Genomic DNA, 21,287 nt, shown 5'->3' with positions numbered 1-21,287 from the left:
GCACTCTTCTCATCCTAAGCCAAAACATAGCATTCTACCAGCTACTAGGAAGAAACACCTTCATCACCAATCTATAAAACAGCAATTACTAAGGTTAAATTTTCCACAGACTTCTCCTTCTTGTGCAAATAATCCAAAGCTAAGCGATTTTGATACAAAGCAGTCCTCATCTTAGTATTTTGCTTTGCAATTAATCCAAGTGCATCTCCGGTTTTATTTACTGTTATAAATTAGACCACACAATTTACTGGTCTATTGAAATTATTTTATTAATCAAGTAAGCAGACACAAGCAAAACAGCGCTGGGCGGCTGGGGAGTCTCTGCTCCGCAACAGCACGCAACTTCCCTTTCCAGTGTTGCTGTTTTATAGCAGTTGAATTCCGGCTTATCAGGACTTGTTGAACTGGCTGAGGCTGCGCAGTCTATTGTTGAGAGGGGAGGTCGTTATTCCTCTGCTTCGTGTTCAGGTGGGGGTAGTGAAGCGGCAAAAAGGATGTCTTGTGGTAAGGAATTTCACAGAGTCTGGTTTAACTCAAGGATGTTCACCCAACACCCCCTCCTGCTTCCTCCCTTATCAAGGCCATTAAATTTTACAACCTTTTCTCCCCAGCAGATTCTCCAAATTCCTCAAAGACAATGAACAAACCCCCACTAATTTATCACAATCCCCCCTTTTTCTTTTTCTAACGTATTTTGTTCATTGAATTTTTGCAATATTTGCTTGCTGAGCATCAAAGTTTCTGCGTCGTCCTTCTCCTGCTCAAGAGATTCATACTTAGCACGCACGAGCATAAGATGAGCTGCCTCTAATCGGCTTTTCACAACTGTGATTGCTCGATTGAATATACATGGTCCAAAAGTCAGTGCTAATGTAAGTAACAACAAGAGCCCCGCTATGGTTGATAGCAGGGTAGTAAGCCAAGGTGAGTAATTAAACCAGGATTCATACCAATTCTGACGAGCCTCATTTTCCCTTTTGCGTTTTTCTAATCCTCGCAATTTAGTCATTGTATCTCTTACCACCCCAGTATGATCTGCATATACACAACATTCTTCACGTAGGGCTGCACACAGTCCTCCTTGTTGTAAGAAAATCAAATCCAACCCTCTACGGTTTTGGAGTACCACTTCGGATAATGACCTAACCGATTTTTCCAGAGCTGTTATTGACTGCTCTATACGGGCCAGACCCTCATCTACGGCAATGCGTAGAGAAGTAAATTCCTGGCTTTGTTTTATCAGGGAAGCAATTCCAGTTCCTGCACCTGCAGCCCTGAGAGCCATTAAAGTGGCTAAGGTGACGGCCGTAATAGGCTCCCTCTTTACCAGATGGTATTCAGCCACTGTGTGATGGGTATACATATACTCTTCAGTGTGGTATAGAATCCTTGGTATAATGACCACCTGTACACAAAAATCATGAGATGTGCTAAACAATTTTAAAGATATGCAAGGAGTGACTCCTAACGATGAACATACCCACCTAGTGTTATTTGCAGGAATTAACCATTTGTGTGTTTGGTCCATTTTTTCAGTGACATGGCACAGATCATTTTTATCTCTTGGAACTGTGCCGATACATCTACCTTTTCCCGTAACTTGAGTCAAAGTTATCCCGATTTCCTGACCCCAACTGCATTTGGAAGGATTTAACTCATTTGAATATTCAGACCTCCCCATATCTCCTATAGCTTCATAATATGGGGGCTTAACACTTACACATAGCCAGCACCCTTCAGTTATCTCAGGATTAGTTTGATTTAGTACCTGGAAACTAGCATTTATAACTTTCCACATACTACTCTCGGGTACGACCCCCTTTTTTTTTTTTTTTTCACAATGTTTGGAAGCAGTGTGGGAAAGGATAACTCTGTCAACTTACTAGAAAACACTGTAGTAGGTTGGGCAGTCCCAGGTATATTTACAGTCTGGACAACCAAACCTTCCCCTAGTAACTCTTTATTAGGCCCGACTACCTTGGAAGTCTCGGGTTTTCCCTTCTTTATTAGTATGAGTCCTCCCCTATCTGTTCCGTGTTCGTAAAATCTGACATTTTTCCTAGTACCCAGCTAGTATCGTCCGAGTTTGTTAGATTTATATATAGAACCTTGCAAATTTCTTTATTTCCGTGGAAGGTTCCTGTATACCCTATACCATGCCCTCACCACCTGCAACGGGGATCCAATTGTCGGTTACAACCTTGCAGCCCATATCCCACTTGTAAGAATTTATCCCGACCAGCCCCGAGTGTCCAGTCTGTAGCAATGGTTTCACACCCCCGGTATGCACAATAATACACGTTCAGGCATTTACAGTACCCCCTTCCCAGGTTAGAACTTGGGCAGAAATAAAATCCCATACATTCCCAGCATCGGGGCCTCGAGATCAGCTGACATAGTGTAGAAGTAAAGCTTGGCCTCCCCCCCCGATGTTATCTGGGTTGCAATAACCTGTTGATCTTCGAATCGACTTAAAGTCCATTTAAAAGGTTGGTGGGGGTGGTGTTGAGTCGCTACGCAGGATGAAATCACTGCGAGAACCCCCAAATACCGATAGGAATGGCTGAGGCCCATGTCTTTCCCCACTTATTCACTCCTCTGCCTCACTCGTCAGTTGGGTTGCAGCCAACTACGAGGTTTTAGTTCTTCTCGGCAGCAGTAGTGTTCTTCAGGGGAGAGCCTCTACCTTAACCCACGGTACCTATCGAGTTCGTCGCAATGTGAGCTTCAGGTCTTTGTTTCCTGGAGCGATCTCCCACTTCTTGTCACAGATGGGTCCTTTAACACGGCTGGCATGCGTCCATCCTTTCTCCGCAGTCCGGACGGCTGTTTCTGTAGTAAGCAAAACAACATAGGGGCCTTCCCCATCGTGGTGTTAAAAAAAGTCTCTTTCCAAGTCTTAATTAGAATTGAGGGTGATCAAGTGGCAATTCCAAGTCATAGGGCATACCATATAGCATTTCAAAAGGAGAAATTCCTACATCAGTTCTGGACTGCGTCCATATGTTTAACAGTGCAAGGGGTAAGCATTTTACCCAAGAAGCCTTAGTTTCCAGCATAAGTTTTGTTAGTTGTTTCTTAATTTCACCATTCATTCGCTCTACCTTTCCAGAAGAGGAGGGGTGCCAGGGGCTGTGAAAAACCCACTCAATCTCTAAGGCCTGCTTTTATCCTTGCAGTAAAGCTTTACACCCATTCAGTCACGTGGTCAATTAGGACAAACAAGTAACTCAGTAAAGTCTACCTGTATATTTTGGAAAGGTCAAAGCCCTGGCTCCCGTCCCCCTCAAGATAGGTTACAGAAGACCTTTTTATTTACCTTTTGACACATAGTACATCCTCTGCATGTGTGCTTCCCTAAAGTATATATTCCTACGCAGACATGCTTTCTTAGAACAACATCACACATTGCTTGCACCTCCCAGTGACTCTTCTGATGTAAAACATCAGAAGGATTATAATCAAAGTTTACAATTTATTAAAAGAATAGAGGTAAAGCAAACAGCACTGGGTGCGCCGGGAGTCTCCGCTCCACCTAGTCGCACACCCGTTACATCAAGATGCTGATTTTTTATGCTCCTAGACTAATACATATTCATTACTATTTCTAAAAAAAAAAAACACAACGGAGTTATTATAATTAGTTCCGGAATCTGAACCCTCCTACTGGAGCATGCGTATCAGTCTCTGGTGGTCCCTCTGGGGGTCTTCCATGATGAAGGCTCATAGTCTTCCCCTCCGGCTTTTTTTTTCTTGTCCTTCTTCTTTGTACTCCTTGGCTGCATGTCAAAAGCTTGCACAGCGTTCCCTGCGAGCTTTGTCTTTTAGCTGTCCTTCAGCTTTTCCTTTCTCCTTAATCTCCTGGCCAGATATCAGGGGCTTGCATAGTGTCCCGTTCAGAAGCCAGAACAGTTAGCAGTTGTTAGCACTTGTTCTGAAACCCCCAGGTATCAGAGACTTCAAGGAAAGAACATACGAATACATTTTCCTTCAAGCTCTCTATTGACACGCATTGTTAAAACATTCCTCACAATCCCTTATCTTCTTTTTAATATCCTCAATTCGTGTCTCTTTTTCAACTTTTGTCATTAATAACTGGATTTCATCAGTCCGTTCTCGGAAGGTCCAATTCTTAAGCAGCATAATTGACATATCCCCTTCCTTTTTTAATGAAGTCATTACAAATGTACTATTTATCATCCGGCGCATCAATAATGTAAAGCAAGGTATCATACAAGGTATGAATAATAACATCATTACAGCACATAAAAATAAAAATAACATCCTTTTAACCCATGGTCCACCAGGCAGCCATGAAGTTTAGTTTAGTTTCATTTAGTTTTCCACACCCCACCCCCCCCTTCTGCTAGTAAATAGCAGAACAACATTCTATGTTGAAAAATAGCATTCCTCATCTGGGTGGACTGGTCAGCTAAAAGATCCAAAGCTGTCGCTGTTTGATTGGTTATTATTTCGAGGACAGCTTGCAACCTAATTATTCGATTCAAATTATAAATAGGTTCTCGGGCTCCAGATATTACCTCATTCGGGTTCCAGGTAGCTGGTCCATAATACTGTATGATTCTTTCAGGGGGCCATTCATTTTCTCTCCATTTTTGAGCACTACCTCCGGCTAAGGAAGCATCAATAGATCGTTTTTCTCTATTCAGATCATCATATAATTTTATTCCTAAGTGATTTCCTTGTATTTGTGACAATAAAAAGGACAAGGGCCTTATGTACCCCACATAGCATATTCCTGACCAGTCCTTTGGTAGCCTTTTATAGGCCTGTTTGCCACACACCCAATAATGTCCCTTTAGAGCCCACGTCCCATTTGGAAAAGGACCGTCCCATTCTCTTTTATTCCTTGGGGCGTGAAAATACAAAGTGTTTCCATTACCAAGCGGTCCTGTTACAATGTTTGCCCCATTAGTACTCATATATATATACACCTCCAAGCTCCCGCACTAGATTCCCACTCACAATGACGACTAAGTTCTCCTTCACGACTTGTCATATTACGAGCTGACCAGAAATGTTTAAAGAACACTTGTGTCCCATGCTCTTTTTGCCACCTCCAGCGGTAGACTCTTACCACATGCTGCTCCCTAGTGGTGTTATCACGCTGACAACTCAGGATTTGAACGTCGAATTGTCCCTTTGATTGTGCTCTTGCCATGGCTTCACATCCAGGTCCAAAAACTTTCTTATATGAGCATTTCAGCCAAGTCCCGTTTTTCAGCTGGACATGCCTAGCATTCCATTTTCCTTTACTTGCTGTACAGTTTATAGGTCCACATTCAGGATCAGTACATTCATACCCAGGAGATAGAGCCCATTTACAAACGCTTTTTCCCACCTTTACTGTTCCTGTTCTGTTTAAACAGTATATACCTTTCTCTGACGAGTGCAATTGCCACGGGCCTTCTTCCTCTTTCCAGAATTGTGTACCATTATGAACTTCACTCAAATTACTAACCCACCGCTTAGGTTCAACCGGGCCAGCTACCCAGGGCCAACTTTCAGCTCCCCCTGGTCCCCCACAAACCCAGCAATTGCTAAGGTTAAAAGCCTTGGCCACTTCCTCCCCCAGAATGAAAAAGTTATTCCCATGGCTTAATTGCCCTTGTAAAAATAGTACCAGGAAGTATAACATCTTTCTGCGCCGTCCAGGGGGTATCGTGGGGATGTGAGAAACGCCTTCAATCAAGGGGTTGGGCCCACTTCCAGGATCTATTTGAGCTTGGGTTACTGTTCAGCCTTTGAGGGTGATCCAGCTCCTGGGAAACTAATTACAATAGGTTAAAAAAAAATCTTATTTATTATATACATATATCTTTGCTTGCTTGTTTGTTTTTTTTTCCTGGGACAACCTGGCTTTAGTGCGGGAGAAGTCCGGTCGAGGCCCTCTCACTCGGCAGTCAATACCCGTAGGGGTTGCCTCCCTCGGTAGACCATACACACCGCAGTGGAGAGTCCTGCCCCGGTCTTGCCTTCTCCCTTTCTTCCCTTCAGGCTCGTCCCCTTCTTCTGGCATCCTTAATTTATGCAGAGCCTTATTGCCAGAACATTAGTTCTTCTTTAGCTTTAATTTCAGTTCCCCAGGAGCGGACTCAACCCTCCAAGTTTCGGTATTTATTGGTCCTTTTACCCTGGATGCATGGGTCCAACCCCTTTCTGCTGTTCTCACAGCTGTTTCAGTAGTAAGTAAAACAAGGTACGGTCCCTCCCATCGGGGGTTCAATGATTCTTCCCTCCAGGTTTTTATTAAGACCTTGTCTCCTGGTTCTATCTTATGAATAGCAAATCCTAAAGGTGGTGTTTGAGCCATCACTCCAATTTCTCTTAGCTCTTGTAATCTCCTTCCAATAGTAATTATATATTTCCGGATGCTACGACCCTCAACTACATTGTTGCCTAGAGGCATCCCTTGAGAATAAGGCATACCATATAACATTTCATATGGCGATAATCCAGTCTCACTGTGTGGTTTAGTTCTTATGTTTAGAAGTGCCAATGGTAAGCATTTCATCCAGGGCATTTGTGTCTCGATCATTGATTTAGCCAATTGTTGTTTTATTGTTTGATTCAATCTTTCTACTTTCCCTGAGCTTTGTGGGTGCCACGGAGTATGATATTCACAGAATCACAGAATTTCTAGGTTGGAAGAGACCTCAAGATCATCGCATCCAACCTCTGACCTAACACTAACAGTCCCCTCTAAACCATATCCCTAAGCTCTACATCTAAACGTCTTTTAAAGACTTCCAGGGATGGTGACTCCACCACTTCCCTGGGCAGCCTGTTCCAATGTCTAACAAACCTTTCGGTAAAGAAGTTCTTCCTAACATCCAACCTAAAACTCCCCTGGCGCAACTTTAGCCCGTTCCCCCTCGTCCTGTCACCAGGCACATGGGAGAACAGACCAACCCCCACCTCGCTACAGCCTCCCTTGAGGTACCTATAGAGAGCGATAAGGTCGCCCCTGAGCCTCCTCTTCTCCAGGCCGAACAAGCCCAGCTCCCTCAGCCGCTCCTCGTAGGACTTGTTCTCCAGACCCCTCACCAGCTTCGTCGCCCTTCTCTGGACTCGCTCAAGCGCCTCGATGTCCTTCTTGTAGCGAGGGGCCCAAAACTGAACACAGTACTCGAGGTGTGGCCTCACCAGAGCCGAGTACAGGGGGACGATCACTTCCCTAGCCCTGCTGGCCACACTGCTTCTTATACAAGCCAGGATGCCGTTGGCCTTCTTGGCCACCTGAGCACACTGCTGGCTCATATTCAGCCGACTATCAACCAATACTCCCAGGTCCTTCTCCGCCTGGCAGCTTTCCAACCATTCCTCTCCCAGCCTGTAGCTCTGCTTGGGGTTATTGCGCCCCAGGTGCAGGACCCGGCACTTGGCCTTGTTGAACTTCATGCAGTTGACCTCAGCCCATCGGTCCAGCCTATCCAGATCCTCCTGCAGAGCCTTCCTACCCTCGAGCAGATCGACACACGCGCCTAGCTTGGTGTCATCTGCGAACTTACTGAGGGTACACTCAATGCCCTCATCCAGATCATCGATGAAGATATTAAAGAGGACTGGCCCCAGCACCGAGCCCTGGGGAACACCACTAGTAACCGGCCTCCAACTGGATTTGACTCCATTTACCACGACTCTTTGGGCCCGGCTATCCAGCCAGTTTCTAACCCAACGAAGCGTGCGCCAGTCCAAGCCAAGAGCAGCCAGTTTCTCGAGGAGAATGCTGTGGGAAACGGTGTCAAAAGCCTTGCTGAAGTCAAGGTAGACCACATGCACAGCCTTTCCCTCATCCACCAAGCGCGTCACTTTGTCATAGAAGGAGATCAGGCTCGTCAAGCAGGACCTGCCTTTCATAAACCCATGCTGACTGGGCCTGATCGCCTGCTTGCCCTGCAAGTGCCGCGTGATGACTCTCAAGATAATCTGCTCCATGAGCTTCCCTGGCACTGAGGTCAAACTGACAGGCCTATAGTTGCCCGGGTCTGCCCTACGGCCCTTCTTGTAGATGGGCGTCACATTTCCTAGCCGCCAGTCAACTAGGACCTCCCCCGATAGCCAGGACTGTTGATAAATGATGGTAAGCGCCTTGGCCAGCTCCTCTGCCAGTTCTCTCAGTACCCTCGGGTGGATCCCATCCGGCCACATCGACTTGCGCGCATCCAAGTGCCGTACCAGGTCACCAACCATTTCTTCGTGGATAGTGAGGGCCACATTCAGCCCCCCATCCCCTTCTGCCAGCTCAGGGTACTGAGTATCCAGAGAACAACCGGTATTGCCGCTAAAGACTGAGGCAAAGAAGGCATAAGCACCTCCACCTTTTCCTCATCTTTTGTAACAAGGTTTCCCCCCCGCATCCAGTAAAGGATGGAGATTCTCCTTAGAATTTTCCCACTGAATACCCAATTAGATTACCACACCAGAGGAAATAATCTAGCAGATAAAGAATACCACTTAGAATATTCCAATACCACTTAGAATATTCCCACTGAATACCTAATGATTGACATAATAATCTTATTATTTTAGAAGTAAAGTGTGTGCCCTGATCAGAACCAATGTACTGTATTATCCCATATCTAGGTATCAGGTGTTCTAATAAAATTTTTGCCACCATTTGTGCCGTAGCTCGTGCTACGGGATAAGCTTCTACCCATTGCATTAAATGATCTACTATTACCAATACATACTTTATCCTCCCTACCTTGGGCAATTCAGTGAAATCAACTTGTACTCTCTCGGAAGGCCCATAAGCTGTTTTTCTCCCTCCCGTGGCTGCTTGTCGAAACACTTTCTTATTTATCTTCTGACAAGTTAAGCAACGTGGTGTAATTGGCTTTGCTATTTCAAAAAAAAAACAAACAAAAAACAAAAAACAACAATGCAACCAAATTGTTTTAGTAAATGGTCACTTAACACCTGTGTACCCCAATGTGTTTGTGCATGCAAACGTCCCAATATTTGCTTATCGGTTAGAAGACCTCCGCGCTCGCTTCGGAACTACGTTCCGTCTCAGTCACACTCTTACACACACGCAGGCAACCGAATCCCACCCAACCGAACGGTATACGCCTTAAACACTTACGACTCTGTCGTCTTCGTCCAGATCTTCGCGCGCAGAATTACGGGCAAAAACAATGCTGCAGCCGGCAAGGGAGCTCATAACAAAAACAAAATCTTTGCTTACCTTTATTCAGGTTCAAATGGCATTGGTTCCGGACAGGAGCCACCAAATGGTGGGGCGCCTCTCCTAGATTAAAATCCAGGAACCAAAACCATCCCGGACGAGCCCCCAAGTTGTTATAAATAGCTCAGTCCCAAAAGAGGACTATAATCAAAGTTTACAATTTATTAAAAGAATAGAGGTAAGCAAACAGCGCTGGGTGCGCCAGGAGTCTCCGCTCCACCTAGTCGCACACCCGTTACATCAAGATGCTGATTTTTTATGCTCCTAGACTAATACATATTCATTACTATTTCTAAAAAAAAAAAAAAAAAACCACAACAGAGTTATTATAATTAGTTCCGGAATCTGAACCCTCCTACTGGAGCATGCGTATCAGTCTCTGGTGGTCCCTCTGGAGGTCTTCCATGATGAAGCCTCATAGTCTTCCCCTCCGGCTTTTTTTTTCTTGTCCTTCTTCTTTGTACTCCTTGGCTGCATGTCAAAAGCTTGCACAGCGTTCCCTGCGAGCTTTGTCTTTTAGCCGTCCTTCAGCTTTCCCCTTCTCCTTAATCTCCTGGCCAGATATCAGGGGCTTGCATAGTGTCCCGTTCAGAAGCCAGAACAGTTAGCAGTTGTTCTGAAACCCCCAGGTATCAGAGACTTCAAGGAAAGAACATACGAATACATTTTCCTTCAAGCTCTCCATTGACACGAATGGTTAAAACATTCCTCACAGATCATAATAGGCAAGACGCCTTCAATCAAGGGGTTGGGCCCGCTTTCAGGGTCGATTGGGGCTTGTGTTACCATTCAGTTCAGCCTGTCGGCGTGATCCAGCTCCTGGAAAACAAATCACAATTTTATATGGGTTTAAAAAAAAAGGTTCTTATGTTATTTTCTCGGGACAACCTAACCTTAGCGTGGGAGAAGTCCGGTCGAGGCCCTCTCACTCGGCAGTCAATACCCATAGGGGTTGCCTCCCTCGGTAGACCATGCACACCGCAGTCGAGGGTCCTGCCCCGGTCTTGCCTTCTCCCTTTCCTCCCTTTAGGCTTGTCCCCCTTATTTAGCGTCCTTAATTCATGCAGAGCGTCACTGCCAGAACATTAGTTCTTCTTTAGCTTTAGTTTCAGTTCCCCAGGAGCGGACTCAACCCTCCAAGTTTCGGTAGTTACTGGTCCTTTTATTCTGGATGTGCGGGTCCAACCCCTTTCTGCTGTTCTCACAGCTGTTTCAGTAGTAAGTAAAACAAGGTACGGTGTTGTCGACGGAAGGAAGACACAGACACTCAATATGAGTGAACAATGAACTTCAACTTTCATTGATAGCTCAGTCGCCTTTTATCTAGTTTGAACATAATCAACTCATACATATTGCAAAAACTAAGCTCAGGATTGGCTAACATTTCCCACTCTTTTCAGTTAGTTCCTCCTTCTTTTAGCCACCGTCCTGCCTTAGGGACTTTCCCCATCGCTCAAGGGCATCGTGTCCTTGATCCTGATTGGCTCTCAGCCAGCTGCGTATGTGCCAGACTCATGTGAGTTGAGTACGGTACTTTACTAGCCCATTGTCGTGGTTTAACCCGGCTGGCAGCTAAATACCACGCAGCCGTTCGCTCACCCTCCCCCCTCCCTCTCTGGGACGGGGGAGAGAAATGGAAAGTGAAGCCCGTGAGTTGAGATAAAGACAGTTTAATAAGACAGGAAAATAATAATAATAATAATAATAATAATAATAATACAATGATGATAATAGTACTACTACTAATAATATGTACAAACAAGTGATGCACAATGCAATTGCTCACCACCCGCTGACCGATGCCCAGCTTAACCCCGAGCAGTCCGGCCCCCTCCCCCCGGCTAGCCACCTATATATTGTTTAGCATGACGTCAGATGGTATGGAATACCCCTTTGGCTAGTTTGGGTCACCTGTCCTGGGTCTGTCCCCTCCCAGCTCTTACTGCACCCCCCAGCCTGCCCGTTGGCAGGACAGAGCAAAGGCTGAGATGTCCTTGGCTTAGTATAAGCACTGCTCTGCAACAATTAAAGCATCGGGGTGTTATCAGCACTCTTCTCATTCTAAGCCAAAACACAGCATTCCACCAGCTACTAGGAAGAAAATTAATTCTGTGCTAACTGAAACCAGGACATCTATCCACCCCTTATTCCATACCATTTATGTCATGCTCAGGTTACACTCTTTTCCATACATTCTAATTAGTCACCTATAGTAATCATGGTAGTGATAACATACAGTATAATATACTATTTAACATGGTGCAATTCAGTTCATGGGCTATTCTCACCCAGTATTAAATCTCCTTGAGGTACACACCGGACCTCTCCGTTCTTTTGCATCACCCACCAAGTATATCCAGGTCCCTGAGCGAAAACAATTCCACGAATAGGTTTGCCTTTTCCTGAGGCAGGAGTAGCCCAGACTGTTTTACCCAGCATATTTTTTACATGCACTACAGGAACTTTATCCCCATCTACAGTACGTAACAGGTTTGATTGGGCAGGTCCAGCTCGGTTGGTAGATCCCCTAGTATTGACTAACCAGGTGGCCTTTGCCAAATGCGTATCCCAGTTTTTGAACGTCCCAGCGCCCATTGCTTTCAAGGTAGTCTTTAACAGGCCATTGTATCGTTCAACTTTCCCGGAGGCTGGTGCATGATAGGGGATGTGATACACCCATTCAATACCATGTTCTTTGGCCCAAGTGTCTATAAGGTTGTTTCGGAAGTGAGTCCCATTGTCTGATTCTATTCTTTCTGGGGTGCCATGTCGCCATAGGACTTGCTTTTCAAGGCCCAGGATGGTGTTCCGGGCGGTAGCATGAGGCACAGGATATGTTTCCAGCCATCCGGTGGTTGCTTCCACCATTGTAAGTACGTGGCGCTTGCCATTGCGAGTTTGAGGGAGTGTGATGTAATCAATCTGCCAGGCCTCTCCATATTTATATTTCAGCCATCGTCCTCCATACCAAAGAGGCTTTGACCGTTTGGCTTGCTTGATTGCAGCACATGTTTCACAGTCATGAATAACCTGTGCTATAGCGTCCATGGTCAAGTCCACCCCTCGATCACGAGCCCATCTGTATGTTGCATCTCTACCTTGATGGCCTGAGGTGTCATGGGCCCATCGGGCTATAAATAATTCACCTTTATGCTGCCAATCCAGGTCCACCTGAGCTACTTCAATCTTAGCAGCCTGATCCACCTGCTGGTTGTTTTGATGTTCTTCAGTAGCCCGATTCTTGGGCACATGAGCATCTACGTGGCGTACTTTCACAGCCAGGTTCTCTACCCGAGCAGCAATATCTTGCCACAATGCAGCAGCCCAGATAGGTTTGCCCCTACGCTGCCAGTTGTTTTGCTTCCATTGCTGTAACCATCCCCACAGGGCATTTGCTACCATCCATGAATCGGTGTAGAGATAGAGAACTGGCCATTTTTCTCGTTCAGCAATGTCTAAAGCCAGCTGAATGGCTTTCACTTCTGCAAACTGACTCGATTCACCTTCTCCCTCAGCAGCTTCTGCAACTCGCCGCGTAGGACTCCATACAGCAGCCTTCCATCTCCGATGCTTCCCCACAATACGACAGGACCCATCAGTGAACAGGGCATATTTCTTTTCATTCTCTGGCAACTGGTTGTACAGTGGGGCTTCTTCAGCACGACCCACCTCCTCCTCTGATGATATCCCAAAGTATTTGCCTTCTGGCCAGTCCATGATCACTTCCAATATTCCTGGGCGACTGGGGTTTCCTATTCGAGCCCGCTGAGTAATCAGTGCAACCCACTTGCTCCATGTAGCATCAGTTGCATGATGCGTAGAGGGGACCCTTCCCTTGAACATCCAGCCTAGTACCGGTAATCGGGGTGCTAGGAGGAGCTGCGCTTCAGTACCGACCACCTCCGAAGCAGATCGAACTCCTTCATATGCTGCCAATATCTCCTTTTCAGTTGGAGTATAGCGGGCCTCAGATCCTCTGTATCCCCGACTCCAAAACCCCAGAGGCCGACCTCGAGTTTCCCCAGGTTCTTTCTGCCAGAGGCTCCAGGTGGGGCCGTTCTCCCCGGCTGCAGTGTAGAGCACATTCTTTACATCTGGTCCTGTTCGAACTGGCCCAAGGGCTACTGCATGGACTATTTCCTGCTTGATTTGTTCAAAGGCTTGTCGTTGTTCAGGGCCCCATTCAAACTCATTCTTCTTACGAGTTACTTGGTAGAGTGGGTTTACAATCAGACTGTAATTTGGGATGTGCATTCTCCAAAACCCCACAACACCTAGGAAAGTCTGTGTTTCTTTTTTGTTAGTTGGTGGAGACATAGCTGTTATTTTGTTGATCACATCCATTGGGATTTGACGACGTCCATCTTGCCATTTTATTCCTAAAAACTGGATCTCCCGTGCAGGTCCTTTGACTTTATTTTGTTTTATGGCAAAACCGGCTTTCAGAAGGATTTGGACTATTTTCTTCCCTTTCTCGAAAACTTCCTCTGCTGTGTCACCCCACACAATAATGTCATCAATGTACTGCAGGTGTTCAGGAGCTTCCCCCTGCTCTAGTGCAGACTGGATCAGCCCATGGCAAATGGTAGGGCTGTGTTTCCACCCCTGGGGCAGCCTATTCCAAGTATATTGGACTCCCCTCCAAGTGAAGGCAAATTGTGGCCTGCACTCTGCTGCTAGAGGGATGGAGAAAAATGCATTAGCGATATCAATTGTGGCGTACCACTTTGCTGCCTTCGATTCAAGTTCATACTGAAGTTCCAGCATGTCCGGCACTGCAGCACTCAGTGGTGGCGTGACTTCGTTCAGGCCGCGATAGTCCACTGTTAGTCTCCACTCGCCATTAGACTTTCGCACTGGCCATATGGGACTATTGAAAGGTGAATGAGTCTTGCTGATCACTCCTTGGCTCTCCAATTGACGAATTAGCTTATGGATGGGAATCAGGGAGTCTCGGTTGGTGCGATATTGCCGCCGGTGCACAGTTGTGGTAGCAATTGGCACTTGCTGTTCTTCGACCCTCAGCAACCCCACAACAGAGGGGTCCTCTGAGAGACCAGGCAAGGTAGATAATTGTTTAATGCCCTCTGTCTCTAAGGCAGCAATACCAAAAGCCCACCGGAACCCTTTTGGGTCCTTGCAGTATCCTCTTCTAAGATAGTCTATGCCAAGGATACATGGAGCATCCGGACCAGTCACAATGCGGTGCTTCTCCCACTCATTCCCAGTCAGACTCACTTCAGCCTCCAATACAGTCAACTGCTGAGATCCCCCTGTCACTCCACAAATATAGATGGGCTCTGGTCCTTTATAGCTCGATGGCATTATAGTACATTGTGCACCGGTGTCTACTAAAGCCTTATACTTCTGTGCGCGTGATGTGCCAGGCCATCGAATCCACACAGTCCAATAAACTCGATTGTCCCTTTCCTCCCCCTGGCTGGAGGCAGGGCCCCCCTAATCCTGGTCAGAATCTTCCTCGTTTCTGTGTTTGAAGGACTGTCTGCTGGAAGTTGGAGCAGCAAACTTTTCGGAGAATCCCTTTTTCCTGATTGTTTTCTTTTGCAACTCACGTACCCGTGCCTCTAGGGTCGCGGTAGATTTTCCATCCCACTTTCTCATGTCCTCTCCATGGTCTCGTAAGTAAAACCACAGGGTGGCACGGGGTGAGTACCCACCATATCGTCTTCCTTGTGTGGGTGAACGCCTACCCCTGACAGCTGAGACACTGCTTTGTACAGGTGCGAAGGAGAATAATCTCTCTTCAAGTTGGTGAACCTTTTCAGAAAGTTTCTCCCAAGTGTTCTCCTTTGGTCGGTGGGCACTGGTTGGTTCAGGTGGGGAGGACAATAGATTCTCTTCAAGTTGGTGAACCTTTTCAGAAAGTTTCTCCACAGCTGAGACGCAGGCCTGTAAGGAAGAGGAGAGACTTTCTTCGTACTGCCGGAGTTGTTTAGCCGCTTCACCCACTGTGGGTTCCTCATCCTCTTTCCAGGCCATTATTGCCAATGAGCTGGCATATGATGATGGTGCACTCCGTACAAACTTCCGCCACATGGGTCGTGTACACTTGACTTCATCTGGATCTGTGGATGTTTGTTTGAGGTCTGGATCCTCATAAATCACTTCCCGTACGGCTAATTCCCTCAGGTACTGGATTCCCTTCTCCATAGTGGTCCACTTGCCTGGTAGACATAAAATATCTTCCTTGAAGGGATACCTTTCCCTCACAGCTGAGAGGAGACGCCTCCAGAGGCTGGTGGGTCGTGCTCCATCTGCAATTGCTTTGTCAATGCCGGCGTCTCGAGCAAGGGATCCCAGCCGCTTGGCTTCCCTGCCGTCTAATTCCACACAATTGGCTCCAGAGTCCCAGCACCGGAGCAGCCAGGTGACAAGCTGCTCACCTATACAGCGACCAAAATCTTTTCGCACATCTCGTAGCTCGCGCTCGTTTAGGCTTCGGGTAGTTACTGTTGCTCTTTCGGCATCCTCATCTTCCTCCTCCTGAATCCTTGACGGCCCAGCGTCGTCATCATCTTCGTCATCTCTATACTTAGTTTTGGCAGAAGCCTTACCTGGATTGGCAGAAGACTCTCTGCGTTCTAAACGATTTGAATTTCTATACCATATTTTCACCTTCTCTACAGGGGCAGCTTGCACTGCTACTGCTCGTTTCTCTGACTTTGTTACAGGGTCTGCCACAGGGGTTGGAATGCCCTCTGCAGGGTCAACTTGCACTGCTACAGCTCGTTTCTCTGACACGGCCACAGGAGCTGGAGCGGCTACAGGAGCTGGAGCAGTTGCAGGAACCGGAGCTGTAGCGGCTACAGGAGCTGGAGCTGGAGCTGGAGCAGTTGCAGGAGCTGGGACTGGAGCAGCAGTAGGAGCTGGAGCTGGAGCGGCTTCAGGAGCTGGAGCTGGAGCGGCTTCAGGAGCTGGGACTGGAGCAGTTGCAGGAACTGGGACTGGAGTAGCGGCCGGAGCTGGAACTGGAGCGACTGCAGGAACTGGGACTGGAGCAGCTGCAGGAGCTGGAGCTGGAGCGGCTTCAGGAGCTGGAGCTGGAGCAGCTTCAGGAGCTGGGACTGGAGCAGTTGCAGGAACTGGGACTGGAGTAGCGGCCGGAGCTGGAACTGGAGCGACTGCAGGAACTGGGACTGGAGCAGCTGCAGGAGCTGGGACTGGAGCGGCTGCAGAATCCACCGTAGGGGTCACAGTGGCCGTTGGATCTGTCACAGGGTTTGGAGTGGCCGCAGGGTCTGTCACTAAGTTGACAGCAGTATCAATGGCAGCTCGATAGGCATGAGCCAGGCCCCAGCACGTTACAATGATTTGTGTTACTTTGGAACTGCCAGAATCATTACACCTTTTTTTCAAGCATTCTGCCAGTTTTTGAGGATTTTGCCATTGTTCAGGGGTGAATTTCCAACACACTGGGGGTGCCAACTGCTCTAGATGCCTGCCCATATCCACCCATACTCCCTGCCACCCACAACTATACTGCCTCCGGGCAGATCTCCGGATGAGCTTCATAAGTAGTTGTTTAACTTTAAGCAGAATCTGAAGTGCATTCATGAGGCAGAACAACAAGACTATGGTATTCTGAGTATTCCAGAAATATTCAATATCTTGGAGAGCTATTGTAATAAACTCGGAGGATAAGAGGGTGGTGAAGGAGGAAGGGAGAGTGATCAAGGAGGGTACAGGGGTGGTGAAGGAGAAAGGGAGAGTGATCACGTAAGAAAAATTATCTTCCCCTTTCCCCTCCACAGATTGACTCCCTAATGAAAAAAGGCAACAGATACAATTGCTAATAGTTTCCAAAATACAGTTTCCAAAGTACAGAATCGAAGATGTTACTGAGTACAAATACCAGGTTAGAGTCATGGCCAGATATTTCATCATCTCATAAGCCACTGATACAACACACAGTACCATAATGGTCTGAAACCAGGGCCCGGAGAGGATAAACAACATGACAGAGAGCACATACGGAAAATAACGTGCTATAATACTCAATTTGGAAAACAGGCGCAGCACAGTTGAGATTAAAGCAATCAGCATTATGACAAGTGACTATTAAGCAGGTCTAATACTTATACCAATTTTATTTTAACACACTCTGGTCAGATCTGCCGTTATCTCAACCTTTCGAGCCCCACGTTGGGCGCCAAAAAGACTGTCGTGGTTTAACCCGGCTGGCAGCTAAATACCACGCAGCCGTTCGCTCACCCTCCCCCCTCCCTCTCTGGGACGGGGGAGAGAAATGGAAAGTGAAGCCCGTGAGTTGAGATAAAGACAGTTTAATAAGACAGGAAAATAATAATAATAATAATAATAATAATAATAATACAATGATGATAATAGTACTACTACTAATAATATGTACAAACAAGTGATGCACAATGCAATTGCTCACCACCCGCTGACCGATGCCCAGCTTAACCCCGAGCAGTCCGGCCCCCTCCCCCCGGCTAGCCACCTATATATTGTTTAGCATGACGTCAGATGGTATGGAATACCCCTTTGGCTAGTTTGGGTCACCTGTCCTGGGTCTGTCCCCTCCCAGCTCTTACTGCACCCCCCAGCCTGCCCGTTGGCAGGACAGAGCAAAGGCTGAGATGTCCTTGGCTTAGTATAAGCACTGCTCTGCAACAATTAAAGCATCGGGGTGTTATCAGCACTCTTCTCATTCTAAGCCAAAACACAGCATTCCACCAGCTACTAGGAAGAAAATTAATTCTGTGCTAACTGAAACCAGGACACCCATTGCCTCCTAACTGCCCAACATCCACATGTCCTATTTTACTTAACCATTCCTCCACAGTACGGTCCCTCCCATCGGGGGTTCAATGATTCTTCCCTCCAGGTTTTTATTAAGACCTTGTCTCCTGGTTCTATCTTATGAATAGCAAATCCTAAAGGTGGTGTTTGAGCCATCACTCCAATTTCTCTTAGCTCTTGTAATCTCCTTTCAATAGTAATTATATATTTCTGGATGCTACGACCCTCAACTACATTGTTGCCTAGAGGCATCCCTTGAGAATAAGGCATACCATATAACATTTCATATGGCGATAATCCAGTCTCACTGTGTGGTTTAGTTCTTATGTTTAGAAGTGCCAATGGTAAGCATTTCATCCAGGGCATTTGTGTCTCGATCATTGATTTAGCCAATTGTTGTTTTATTGTTTGATTCAATCTTTCTACTTTCCCTGAGCTTTGTGGGTGCCACGGAGTATGATATTCACAGAATCACAGAATTTCTAGGTTGGAAGAGACCTCAAGATCATCGCGTCCAACCTCTGACCTAACACTAACAGTCCCCTCTAAACCATATCCCTAAGCTCTACATCTAAACGTCTTTTAAAGACTTCCAGGGATGGTGACTCCACCACTTCCCTGGGCAGCCTGTTCCAATGTCTAACAAACCTTTCGGTAAAGAAGTTCTTCCTAACATCCAACCTAAAACTCCCCTGGCGCAACTTTAGCCCGTTCCCCCTCGTCCTGTCACCAGGCACATGGGAGAACAGACCAACCCCCACCTCGCTACAGCCTCCCTTGAGGTACCTATAGAGAGCGATAAGGTCGCCCCTGAGCCTCCTCTTCTCCAGGCCGAACAAGCCCAGCTCCCTCAGCCGCTCCTCGTAGGACTTGTTCTCCAGACCCCTCACCAGCTTCGTCGCCCTTCTCTGGACTCGCTCAAGCGCCTCGATGTCCTTCTTGTAGCGAGGGGCCCAAAACTGAACACAGTACTCGAGGTGCGGCCTCACCAGAGCCGAGTACAGGGGGACGATCACTTCCCTAGCCCTGCTGGCCACACTGCTTCTTATACAAGCCAGGATGCCGTTGGCCTTCTTGGCCACCTGAGCACACTGCTGGCTCATATTCAGCCGACTATCAACCAATACTCCCAGGTCCTTCTCCGCCTGGCAGCTTTCCAACCATTCCTCTCCCAGCCTGTAGCTCTGCTTGGGGTTATTGCGCCCCAGGTGCAGGACCCGGCACTTGGCCTTGTTGAACTTCATGCAGTTGACCTCAGCCCATCGGTCCAGCCTATCCAGATCCTCCTGCAGAGCCTTCCTACCCTCGAGCAGATCGACACACGCGCCTAGCTTGGTGTCATCTGCGAACTTACTGAGGGTACACTCAATGCCCTCATCCAGATCATCGATGAAGATATTAAAGAGGACTGGCCCCAGCACCGAGCCCTGGGGAACACCACTAGTAACCGGCCTCCAACTGGATTTGACTCCATTTACCACGACTCTTTGGGCCCGGCTATCCAGCCAGTTTCTAACCCAACGAAGCGTGCGCCAGTCCAAGCCAAGAGCAGCCAGTTTCTCGAGGAGAATGCTGTGGGAAACGGTGTCAAAAGCCTTGCTGAAGTCAAGGTAGACCACATGCACAGCCTTTCCCTCATCCACCAAGCGCGTCACTTTGTCATAGAAGGAGATCAGGCTCGTCAAGCAGGACCTGCCTTTCATAAACCCATGCTGACTGGGCCTGATCACCTGCTTGCCCTGCAAGTGCCGCGTGATGACTCTCAAGATAATCTGCTCCATGAGCTTCCCTGGCACTGAGGTCAAACTGACAGGCCTATAGTTGCCCGGGTCTGCCCTACGGCCCTTCTTGTAGATGGGCGTCACATTTCCTAGCCGCCAGTCAACTAGGACCTCCCCCGATAGCCAGGACTGTTGATAAATGATGGTAAGCGCCTTGGCCAGCTCCTCTGCCAGTTCTCTCAGTACCCTCGGGTGGATCCCATCCGGCCACATCGACTTGCGCGCATCCAAGTGCCGTACCAGGTCACCAACCATTTCTTCGTGGATAGTGAGGGCCACATTCAGCCCCCCATCCCCTTCTGCCAGCTCAGGGTACTGGGTATCCAGAGAACAACCGGTATTGCCGCTAAAGACTGAGGCAAAGAAGGCATAAGCACCTCCACCTTTTCCTCATCTTTTGTAACAAGGTTTCCCCCCCGCATCCAGTAAAGGATGGAGATTCTCCTTAGAATTTTCCCACTGAATACCCAATTAGATTACCACACCAGAGGAAATAATCTAGCAGATAAAGAATACCACTTAGAATATTCCCACTGAATACCTAATGATTGACATAATAATCTTATTATTTTAGAAGTAAAGTGTGTGCCCTGATCAGAACCAATGTACTGTATTATCCCATATCTAGGTATCAGGTGTTCTAATAAAATTTTTGCCACCATTTGTGCCGTAGCTCGTGCTACGGGATAAGCTTCTACCCATTGCATTAAATGATCTACTATTACCAATACATACTTTATCCTCCCTACCTTGGGCAATTCAGTGAAATCAACTTGTACTCTCTCGGAAGGCCCATAAGCTGTTTTTCTCCCTCCCGTGGCTGCTTGTCGAAACACTTTCTTATTTATCTTCTGACAAGTTAAGCAACGTGGTGTAATTGGCTTTGCTATTTCAAAAAAAAAAAAAAAACAAACAAAAAACAAAAAACAACAATGCAACCAAATTGTTTTAGTAAATGGTCACTTAACACCTGTGTACCCCAATGTGTTTGTGCATGCAAACGTCCCAATATTTGCTTATCGGTTAGAAGACCTCCGCGCTCGCTTCGGAACTACGTTCCGTCTCAGTCACACTCTTACACACACGCAGGCAACCGAATCCCACCCAACTGAACGGTATACGCCTTAAACACTTACGACTCTGTCGTCTTCGTCCAGATCTTCACGCGCAGAATTACGGGCAAAAACAATGCTGCAGCCGGCAAGGGAGCTCATAACAAAAACAAAATCTTTGCTTACCTTTATTCAGGTTCAAATGGCATTGGTTCCGGACAGGAGCCACCAAATGGTGGGGCGCCTCTCCTAGATTAAAATCCAGGAACCAAAACCATCCCGGACGAGCCCCCAAGTTGTTATAAATAGCTCAGTCCCAAAAGAGGACTATAATCAAAGTTTACAATTTATTAAAAGAATAGAGGTAAGCAAACAGCGCTGGGTGCGCCAGGAGTCTCCGCTCCACCTAGTCGCACACCCGTTACATCAAGATGCTGATTTTTTATGCTCCTAGACTAA

General features: G+C 47.1%; 1 long non-coding RNA gene across 1 annotated transcript in view; it reads right to left on the bottom strand.

The window, feature by feature from the left end:
* Window positions 1–4,080: 4,080 nt before the first annotated feature.
* The window catches only part of LOC311426447, a 28,851-nt gene continuing 11,644 nt past the window's right edge, over window positions 4,081–21,287 (bottom strand). The window contains exon 3 of the long non-coding RNA XR_014686765.1: window positions 4,081–5,791. This is a non-coding gene — a long non-coding RNA (uncharacterized lncRNA). The remainder of the gene's footprint in view (window positions 5,792–21,287) is intronic.

This window comes from Aythya ferina, assembly GCF_964211825.1.
Source record: "Aythya ferina genome assembly, chromosome: W".
NCBI lineage: Eukaryota > Metazoa > Chordata > Aves > Anseriformes > Anatidae > Aythya > Aythya ferina.
The sequence above is the reverse complement of the archived record's forward strand: the minus strand, read 5'-3'. Positions and strand labels throughout refer to the sequence as shown.